The following is a 10,802-nucleotide window of genomic DNA, read 5'->3' on the forward strand; positions in this document are numbered from 1 at the left end:
AAAGGCAATCTACAGAATGGAAGAAAATATTTGCAAATCTTATATTAGGAAAGGGATTAATGTCCAAAATGTATAAAGAACTCACACAACTCAATAGCAAGAGAAGCAAATCATCTAATTAAAAACGGGCAAAGGACCTTCTTCCAAAGAAGACATAAGAATTGCAAATAAGTAATGAAAATGTGGTCAACATCATTAACCATTAGGGAGATGCAAATCAAAACCACAGGAAGGAATCACCTCATACCTGTTAATATAGCTATTATCAAAAAGATGAAATTCAAGAAGTCAGGATGTGGAGAAAAGGGATTTCATACCATTTTGGTGGAAATGTAAATTGGTACATCCATTGTGGAAAACTGTCACAGTTCCTCAAAAACTTAAATGTTGAGATGCCATATGATCCAATAATACCACTTTGGGCTATGTATCCAAATGAAATCACCATTTCAAAGAGGTTTCTGAACTTCCATGTTTATTACAGCATTATTCACAATAGCCAAAATCTGGAAACAACCTAAATGTCCTTTGACAAATGGAAAATTCTTCTTTTGCCATTTGCCACAAGTCACAGCATAGATCTATTTGGAGGGCATTTAGTTAAAGAAAAAAACCAGGGAAAGATAGTGTTTGGTATCATTTAGGTGTGGAACCTTGAAAGAAAGAAAAACAAAACAAGCAGATTTTACAGGAAACCTAGAATAGTACTTGTCAAGGGCTGAGGGGAAGAGTGAATGGAGAAATGTAGGTCAAAGGTGAACTCGTAGTTACAAGAAGAATAAATTGAGAATATAATAGTGCGGTGACTGTAGTTAACACTACAGTATTGTATAGTTGAAAGTTGCTCAGAGTAGATCTTAAGCATTTTCACTCACAAAAAACTATGTGATGTGATGGATGTGTTAATTATATTGATCTTGGTAATTATTCCATAATATTTATATCAACTCATCATGCTGTATACTTCATATATATGCAGTTGTATTTGCCAATTCTTTCTGAATAAAGTTGGGAAAGAAGAATTAGAAATAATTATACACCTGAATCACGACTTCTTGGATATCAGTGTTCAGAGATTTTTGTTTTGTTTTTTAAAAAACTTGGACTTGGCTGACATGCAATTCACATATCCCACAGTTGGCTAATTTAAAATGTGCAATTCAGTGGTTCCTAGTATATTTGCAGAATTGTGCAACCATGAAAACAATATCATTTTCATCATCCTGTAAAAAAGCCTGTAACCTTTAGCCATTTCCCCTCAACTTCTGCATTTCTCCAGCCATAGGCAACAATGAATATACTTTCTATCTCTACAGATTTGCCTATTCTAGGTACTTCATGTAAAAAAATCAGAATATGTGGTGTTTGTGACCTTCTTTAAATTGGCAAAATGTTTTAAAGTTTTATCTCTGTTGTACCATGAATCGGGACTTCATTCCCTTTTATTACCAAATAATATTACATAGCATAAATATACCACATTTTGTTATTTATTATTATTAAATGTGTCAAGACACATTTGTGTTTCCTTTTTCTAATTTTTGGGCCATTTATAGTGTTTATTAACATTAATGTACTAGTTTTGTGTGGACATGTTTTCCTTTTTCATGGGTACATACTGAGCAGTGGAATTGTTTGTTCCTATGGTAACTGTGTGTCATCTTTGAGGAATTTGCAAACTGTTTTCCAAAGTGGTTGTACCACTTTTAATTCCTGGAAGCCATATATGAGGATTTTAATTTCCCAAATCTTGCCAACACTATTTATTATTTGTCTTTTTGTTTACAGCTATGCTACTGGGCATGAGGTTGTATCTTATTGTGGTTTTGACTTGTATTTCTCTGATACATAATGATGTTGAGCATATCTTTTTCATGTGTTTATTAGCTATTTGTATATCTTGCATGTAGAAATTTCTTTTAGATACTTTGCTTATTTTTTTTTAAAGATTTTATTTGTTTATTTGACAGAGAGACAGCGAGAGTCAGAACACCAGCAGGGGGAGGGGAGAAGGAGAAGCAGGCTTCCCACCAAGCAGGGAGTGGGATGCGGGGCTGGATCAATCCCAGGGCCTGGGATCATGACCTGAGCTGAAGGCAGACGCTTAACGATTGAGCCACCCAGGTGCCCACTTTGCTCATTTTTTTTTTTTAAGATTTTATTTATTTATTTGACAGAGAGCACAAGTAGGCAGAGAGAGAGGGGGAAGCAGGCTCCCTGCCGAGCAGAGAGCCCGATGCGGGGCTCGATCCCAGGACCCTGGGATCACGACCTGAGCCGAAAGCAGAGGCTTTAACCCACTGAGCCACCCAGGCGCCCCCCACTTTGCTCATTTTTTATTGGATTTTTTGTCTTCTTCTTCTTGAGTTGTAGGTGTTCTTTATATGTTTTTAGTATAAGCTCATTATCAGACATGATTTGCAAATATATTCTTCAATTCTGTGGGGTTTTATTTTTGTTTTTGTTGTTTTTTGTTTTTTACTTTTTTTAAAAGATTTTTTTTTTTTATTTCTTTTCAGCGTAACAGAATTCATTGTTTTTGCACCACACCCAGTGCTCCATGCAATCCATGCCCTCCATAATACCCACCACCTGGGTCCCCCAACCTCCCAATCCCCGCCCCTTCAAAACCCTCAGGTTGTTTTTCAGAGTCCATAGTCTCTCATGGTTCATCTCTCCTTCCAATTTCCCTCAACTCCCTTCTCCTCTCCATCTCCCCATGTCCTCCATGTTATTTGTTATGTTCCGCAAATAAGTGAAACCATATGATAATTGACTCTCTCTGTTTGACTTATTTCAAGATTTTATTTATTATTTTGACAGAGAGAGATCACAAGTAGGCAGAGAGGCAGGCAGAGAGAGAGGAAGGGAAGCAGGCTCCCGGATGAGCAGAGAGCCCAATGCAGGGCTGTATCACAGGACTCTTGGATCATGACCTGAGCCAAAGGCCCAGGCTTTAACCCACTGAGCCACACAGGTGCCCTGTTTTTAACTTTCTTGATGGTATCCATTGAAGCACAAAGTTTTAATATTGATGAAGTCCAACTAATGTAAATTTAATTTTGGTTGCTTGTGCTTTTTAGTGTTATACCTAAGAAACCATTGCTAAATCCAGGGTTACAATATTGCCCCCATATTTTCTGTTAGGAGCTTTTAAAATTATTATTCCAAGTCTTGCATTAGATTTTTGATCCGTTTTGAGTTAATTTCTGTATATGGTGTGAGGTAGGGGGGATCCAATTTCATTCTTTTACATGTGGATAATTATTTTTCCCCAAAGAATTTATTCTGGATTGTAAAATCAATTCCATTGATTTATATGTCTGTCCCTTTGCCCGTAACACACTCTCTGGAGTACTGTAGATTGGTAGCTGGCTTTGAAATCAGTAAGAGATGTAGATCTTCTTTAATTTCTTTTCATAATATTTTAGAGTTTTCAACAGTATGGGTTTTGAATTTCTTTTATTAAATTTACTTGTATTTTATTCTTCCTGATGGTATTATATATGGAATTGTTTTCATTCCATTTTGGAGTGGTCATTGCAAATATATAGAAATGCAGTTGATTTCTATATATTGATCTTGTATCCTGAAAACTTGGTTAGTTCGTGTTTTGATCTAATATTATTTTAGTGGTACTCTTTAGATTTTCTCTACATATGATCATGTCATCCGCCAATAAAGATAGATTTATTTCTTCCTTTCAAATTAGAATTTATTTTATTTCACATTCTTGTCTAATGTTTTAGCTAGTACTTACATAACATATCTACAGAAGTGAAAAGGGTGGCTTTTCTTGTCTTTTTCCTTATCTGTGAAAGAAAGCATTTAAGTCTTTCACTACTAAGTATGATGTTGGCATGGGTTTTCTGTAGGTGCTTTTTTTTATTTGGAGGAATTCAATTCTATTCCTAGTTTACTGAGTATTCTTATCATGAAGGTTGTTGGAGCTCATGAAATAACAATGAATTTGTTCACATTTGTTAAGATGATCATGCAGTTTTGTCTTTTATTCTGTTGGTATGTGGTATTATATTAATTGATTTTTCAGATGTTAAAGCCACTTTGTTTTCCTGGGGTTAAATCCAATTTCTTTGTGCATATAATTCTTTTTATATGGTTAAGGATTCATTTTGTTAACATTTTGGTGAGGATTTTTACATATATTCATAAGGGATATTGATCTATAGCTTTCTTGTGATGTCATTATTTGGTTTTAGGATCATGTTTTATTTATTGTCATGTGTTTTCTCTTCTTGTACTTTTTGAAGGATTTTTAGAAAGAAACAATATTAATTTTTCTTTAAATTCTTGGTAGAATTATTCAGTGAATCCACCTGGACCTGGGCTTTCCTTTGTGGTAGTTTTTTGATTACTAATTCAATTCCTATTTTTGTAGTTATGGGTCTAAAACAGTTCATGTTTTTCTAATGATTTGTCCTTTTCACCTAGTTATCTCATTTGTTGGCATACAATTTATATTAGTATTCTTTTATGATCCTTTTTTATTTGCCTAAGGTTAGTAGTAATATCTTCAATCTCATTTCTTATTTTAGAAATGTGAGTTTCTTTTTTGGGGGTGTCTACTTAGCTAAAGGTTTATTAGTTTTGTTGGTATTTGAAAAGAACCAAATTTTGGTATTGTTATTTTGCTTTATTGTTATTCTCTATATTTTGTTATTCCAATTCTGATCTTTTTTTTTTTTTTTCTACTAGTTTTGGATTTTGTTTCCTTTTTTTGTTGTGTTTTAAAAGTCTGTTTTTCAGTTTTACTGAGATATATTGGCATATAACATAAGGTATACCACTTAATAATTCGGTACATGTATACATAGTGAATTGATTACTATAATTTCAGTTAACATTCATTACCTCATGTAGGTATAATTTTTTTTCTTGTGGTGAAACTTTTAAGATCTACTCTCTTAACTACTTTCAAATATACATGACAATGTCATTAACTATAGTCAATAGGCTGTGTATTATCTCCCCAGTTCTTATTTATTTTGTAACTAAAAGTTTGTACTTTTGACCACCATCACCCATTTCCCCCAAACTCCAGCTTTGGCAACTGCCAGTCTGTTCTCCATTGCTAGGAGTTCAATTATTTTTGATTTCACGTATAAATGAGATCATACAGTATTTGTCTTCTCTGTCTGATTTATTTTACTTAGCATCATGCCCTCGAAGTCCATTCATGTTGTCACAAATGGCAGGATTTCCTTCTTTTTTATGACTGAATAAGAGTCCTAGTTGTATATATAGATACATACTGTTTTCTCATCCATTCATCATTGATGGATGCTTAGAATGTTCCCGTGTTATGGCTATTGTAGATAATGCCAAAATAAACATGGAAGTGCAGATACATTTTGGAGATAGTGATTTCGTTTCCTTGGGTGGCTGGATCATATGATAGTTCTATTTTTAATATTTTAAGGAACCTCCATAGTATTTTCCATGGTGGCTGCACCAACATACATTCCCACCAAAAGTGTACAAGGGTTTCTTTGTCTTTACATCCTTGCCAACACTCACACATATATGGTGTCTTGTCTTCTTGATAACAGCCATTCTAACAGGTGTGAGGTGATATTCCATTATTTTGTTTTGCATTTCCCTGATGATTAGCGATGTTGAGCATCTTTTCATGCACCCATTGACCATTTGTACGTCTTCTTTGGAAAAATGTCTATTCGGTTCCTCTCCCCATTATTTTAATTGGATTGTTTGTTATTTTGGTATGAAGTTACATGAGTTATTTATATATTTTTGGTTATTAACCCCTTATCAGAAATATAATTTGTAAATATTTTCTCCCATTCTATAAATTACCTTTTCTTTTTCTTGATAGTTTCCTTTGCTGTGCAGAAGCTTTTTATTTTGGTATTGTCCCACTGGTTTATTTTGCTTTTGTTGCCTTTGTTTTATGTGTTATATCCCCAAAATTATTGCCATGACCGACGTCAAGGAGCTTATCTCCTATGTTTTCCTCCTTGAAGTTTTATAGTTTTAGGTTTCACATTTAAGTTTTCAACCCATTTGGGGTTAATTTTTGTGTATAGTGTGAGAGAGGGGTCTAATGTTCTTGTTTTGTACATGGCTGTCCAGTTTCCCAACAACAGTTATTGAAGAGATTGTTCTTTGCCTATTGCATATTCTTGCCTCCACTGTCTTAAGTTAATTGACCAAAAATGTGTGCATTTATTTTGGGGCTTTCTCTCCTGTTCTGTTGATCTATGTGTTTGTTTTTATGCCAGTATTATACTTTTTTGATTCCTATAGATTTCTAACATGATTTCAAATCAGGAAGTGTGATGCCTCTGGCTTTGTACTTGTTTTTCAAGATTGTTTTCACTGTTTGGGATCTTTTGTGGTTTCATTCATCAAATTTTAGGATTCTTTGTTCTATTTCTGTGAAAAATATAATTGGAATTTTGCTAGGGATTGCACTGAATCTATAGATTGCTTTGGGTAGTATGGCTATTTTAACAATATTTATTTTTCCAATACATGAGCATGAAGTATCTTTCCATTTATTTGAGACTTTTTCAATTTCCTTCATCAGTCTCTTTAGTTTTCAAGGTATAAATTTCTCACCTCCCTAGTTATATGCATTTAAGTATTTCATTCTTTTTTTTTTAAAGATTTTATTTATATGAGAGAGAGAGAGAGAGAGAGAGAGAGAGAAAGCACATGCAGGGGAGGGACACAAGCAGACTTCACACTGAGTGGGGAGGCTAATGAGGGGCTTGATTTCATGACCCTGCAATAAAGACCTGAGCTGAAATCAACAGTTAGATGTTTAACTGACTGAGCCACCCAGGTGCCCCAGTATTTTATTTTTCTTGATGCAATTATAGGTGGGGTTGCTTTCTTAATTCGCCCACTTTTTTTTTTTTTTTTGTATATACAACGTGCACATAAACTGTCTATTAACTTTCTTAACTGTGCATCCTGGCATTGAGATTGATGACTCTGATGGCCAGCTGGGCTGCTCTCTCCACAATGACATTGCAGTTCTTGGAGGAGACCATTGGGCACCATCTTTGCACAGTAAGATTATTTTGCACATCAGCAGCACTTCAAGCTCCTTGATGTGTGGACTAGGCATTTCCAGAAGCCACTGGGCAGCATGTGATTTGTTTTCTTGTTGCTCCCATAACCAATGTTGGGCATCAAGGTCTGGCCCCCGAATCTTCTGTGTGCATTATTGTCAGTGCCTCTGGGTTTCTGCCAGTTGTGCTAAATTTTGACATATAGGTCTGACTGGTGCCAGCTGAACTTCTTGGCCCTCTTTCTAATGATCTTGGGCTTCATCAGAGGTCTGAGGATGGCCATGGTATTGAATAGGAGATGGCTGCTCCCTTCTCAGGCAGTGCTGAGGAAAAGAGCTTAATTTCTCCTCCTGATAGTTGATGTTAGTGTACAGAAATGCAACTTATTTTTGTGTATTGATTTTGTATACTACTTTACTGACTTTATTACTTCTAGTAGTTCATTGTTGTTGTAGTGTATGCAACTTTGTGAAGAAAAATAAATCAGTTACTAGCAGAGTTGCTCACTCATCCATCAACAACTTGCTTCATTTATTCAGTGCTATATTAAATATCATATTGGAAGACAGATTAACTCATAGCGCCAAGCCTCCTTACAATTTAAATGAGAATTACAAAATATTTGAGACCCTATTTTGGAATACAAGGGTGTTTGACTTCCAATTTTCATTCTCTGTAGAACAAGAACAGGCCATTCCTTTATCGACATGCATAAAATACATCGCATTTTCTGTTCTGCTGATGCTATCAATGAAATACCAGTTTTCCAGCCACATCAGTTATAAGCATAAAATATAAATGTAACCTCAAATCAGTAACAGTGGAAGGCTTAAAAAAGACTGGTGCTAGAATAATGCTGTTTCCTTTGATGTGACAACCGAGCATCCATCTCCCTCCCACTCAGATGGTTTCTTCAGCATGTTAGAGCAGTGAGGAATGGCTTTAGTCTCATAACCACATTAGAGTGAAGACACTGGCCACATAATAACATGCTTCATTTTTTTTTTTTTAAGATTTTATTTATTTATTTGACAGACAGAGATCACAAGCAGGCAGAGAGGCAGGCAGAGAGAGAGGAGGAAGCAGGCTCCCCGCTGAGTGGAGAGCCCGATGCGGGGCTCGATCCCAGGACCCCGAGATCATGACCTGAGCCGAAGGCAGAGGCCTTAACCCACTGAGCCACCCAGGCGCCCCAACATGCTTCATTTTTTAAAAAATTCTGAATCTTGGGCAACTGTTCTCTTGTAACTACTTTCCAGTTTCTAAAAGCAGTTACTGTCCAAAGCTGGAAGAACTTAAGTCTTCTAGGATGAGCATGCGAGTGGGTGGAGGGAGGCAAACAAATAATAAAATTAAAACAGATGAGGTCTGATAAGGGAGCACCTGGGTAAGAAAATGAAGCAAACAAACAAAAAAAAGGAACAGTGATTTAAAGTTTGTTCCAGCTATAATGCAGGTTATTCTGACTTTATGGAAGCATCACATGGCATAGTTCTGAACCCATTCCCAAGATATTCTGTTGTACTTCTCTCTCTCTGTTTTATGGATCCATGCAATCTCTGGTACTAGGGGTCATCTGGGTTTGGGTCACACACCAATGAACATGTGGATAAAAGAACTTTCGAAATAGTTACAGCTGGAGACCATTGTGATCTTAGCATATCAAGACAAATGCTGCCATTACTATTAATATTTGGATGATAAATTCTTGTTATAAATGCAACCTTAGGTGATTTGAAGGTGTAATCTGCAGGAAAATTAATTGTTAAAAAGAATGCACTGCCTCGATATGAGCTGTCATTAGGTCCCACAATTGTTGCTTGCCAATGAAACATGCAATCTCCAACCAGACCTGCAAAACGTTGTGCTGGTGAGTCGTGGGCCAAGTCACTAAGTTCTTTATTAATCCATTTCAGTGCCTTAGCCTGTGCTTTTTGCCTGGCTGCTCACTCTCTTGGTGCATACTCAAAGGTCCAGCCAAAACTCTTGATTATCTGAGCAGCAGGGAAGAATTTTCTCCTCATCTCACACTGGCTCTAACAGACACAGGTCCTCCCTCAAGCTGTAGCCTTGGCCTCCTCCTCCCCGTGGGGAAGCTGGTATGTCCCCGTAAGGGCTCACGCTCAAGACACAGCCCTTATGATTGGTTTTTGTGTTTTGTGTTTTTTTTTTTTTTTTGTGGGGTCTTTACAGTTTTCTGTATAATATGTCACCTGCAAATAGAGACAGTCTTAATTTTTCCTTTCTGTGACATCACCTGGGTGTCCTTGAATTTAGTTCAATTTGACACTAGCTACCTGGAGACTGTAACCATCCCTCAGAACAATGTACTGCTTAAAATACAACCCATCAGAAATGATACTAGCCACTAAGCATGCTTAGATATAGACTTAAGAAAAACATGTGCTGGCAACAGGCCACTAGGGGAGAGGACGATATAGGTCTTTGAAGCCAAGAAGCTGGAGAAGCCCAGCTCATTCAGGGCAGAATGCCACCTTCTTCATTTTTCTGTTATCCCCCCTTCCCGGAGGGCGCCTGCAGTTAGTCAGACAATCCTTTGTTTGGGCTTACTCTCTATAGGTCATGTACTATGTGACCAGACATAATTAGCCTTTCTTCTTACTTATCTATAAGACTCATGGTCAATGTGTAACCTACTCTGGCTTCTTTGTTAGTTGTTACCTACTTTCCAATAAATATGAGACTGAGGAGTTGTTCAGGGCGACAGTCTTTTCTACTGTCACTCCCTGTTCCTTTTCTCTTGCAGCTGATGTGTTTGTGCCTCATTCTTCTCCTATGCACCCTCGGGAAGTGGCAGAGACAACACCATGTCTCACAGGTTAAGGGCTCTTGTCTTATAGGATGCCACTTCAGATGCTAATTACACGTAGTGTATCTTCTGGTTACCTATAGCTTCTGTTCAACTTGGATACAAATTGGAAGTTTTCGTGACCTCCTCCCCCTTGGTTTTGATTACTTGCTGGAACAGCTCACAAAATTCAGGGAAACACTAAATTACATTTATCAGTTTGTTAAAGGATATGGACAGCCAAATGAAGAGATCCATATGTCAAGGTCTAGGAGGTTTTGGAGTATTGCAGGCTCCATATTGGTGAATTTGGGGTATACCACCCCCAAATAAATGGATATGTTCTCCAATCTGAAGGCTTTCTGAACCCTGTATCTTTGGGATTTTTATGAAGGCTTTCTCACGGAAGCATGATCTATATTAGCTCCAGTTCTAACATCTCTCCCCTCTAAAGAAGTGGGGGGTGAGGTTGAAAAATCCCAAGCTCCAATTATGCTGTGGTTTTCCTGGTTTACCCCCTCCTCCATCTAGGAGCCTGCCTAGAATTACCTCATTAGAATAAAAGAGTGCTCTTATCACTTAGGAATTTACAAAGGTTTTAGGAGCCCTGTGTCAGGGACTGGGGTCAAAGACAAAATATTGGAACAAAAGATGCTCCTAGTGTACTTATCACTAAGGAATTCATAAGGATTTTAGGAACTCTGTCAGAAACTGGGAGTTGAGACCAGTATATGTATTTCTTATTACTTCACAATACAACACTTCTGACACATCTGTGCACTAAATCAGGGAATTTGCTTGATATGATTTCAATTTTTTAAAATTTATTTAGACATTTTTGTGGCCTAACATATGATGTATTTGTTACATTTGAGCCAGTTGATCAAGTTTTATGTCTCCTGTGCACCTGCCCCAAAAGTCAGCCTGCCAGACAT

At 36.8% G+C, this 10,802-nt stretch overlaps 1 pseudogene across 1 annotated transcript; it reads right to left on the reverse strand.

The window, feature by feature from the left end:
* Positions 1-8,537: 8,537 nt before the first annotated feature.
* Positions 8,538-8,971, reverse strand: LOC308338782 (ubiquitin-conjugating enzyme E2 D3-like; annotated as a pseudogene). The gene has a single exon. The product of its transcript is annotated as a ubiquitin-conjugating enzyme E2 D3-like (transcript).
* Positions 8,972-10,802: the final 1,831 nt, after the last annotated feature.

Source organism: Martes martes, assembly GCF_963455335.1.
Source record: "Martes martes genome assembly, chromosome: 2".
Lineage (NCBI taxonomy): Eukaryota > Metazoa > Chordata > Mammalia > Carnivora > Mustelidae > Martes > Martes martes.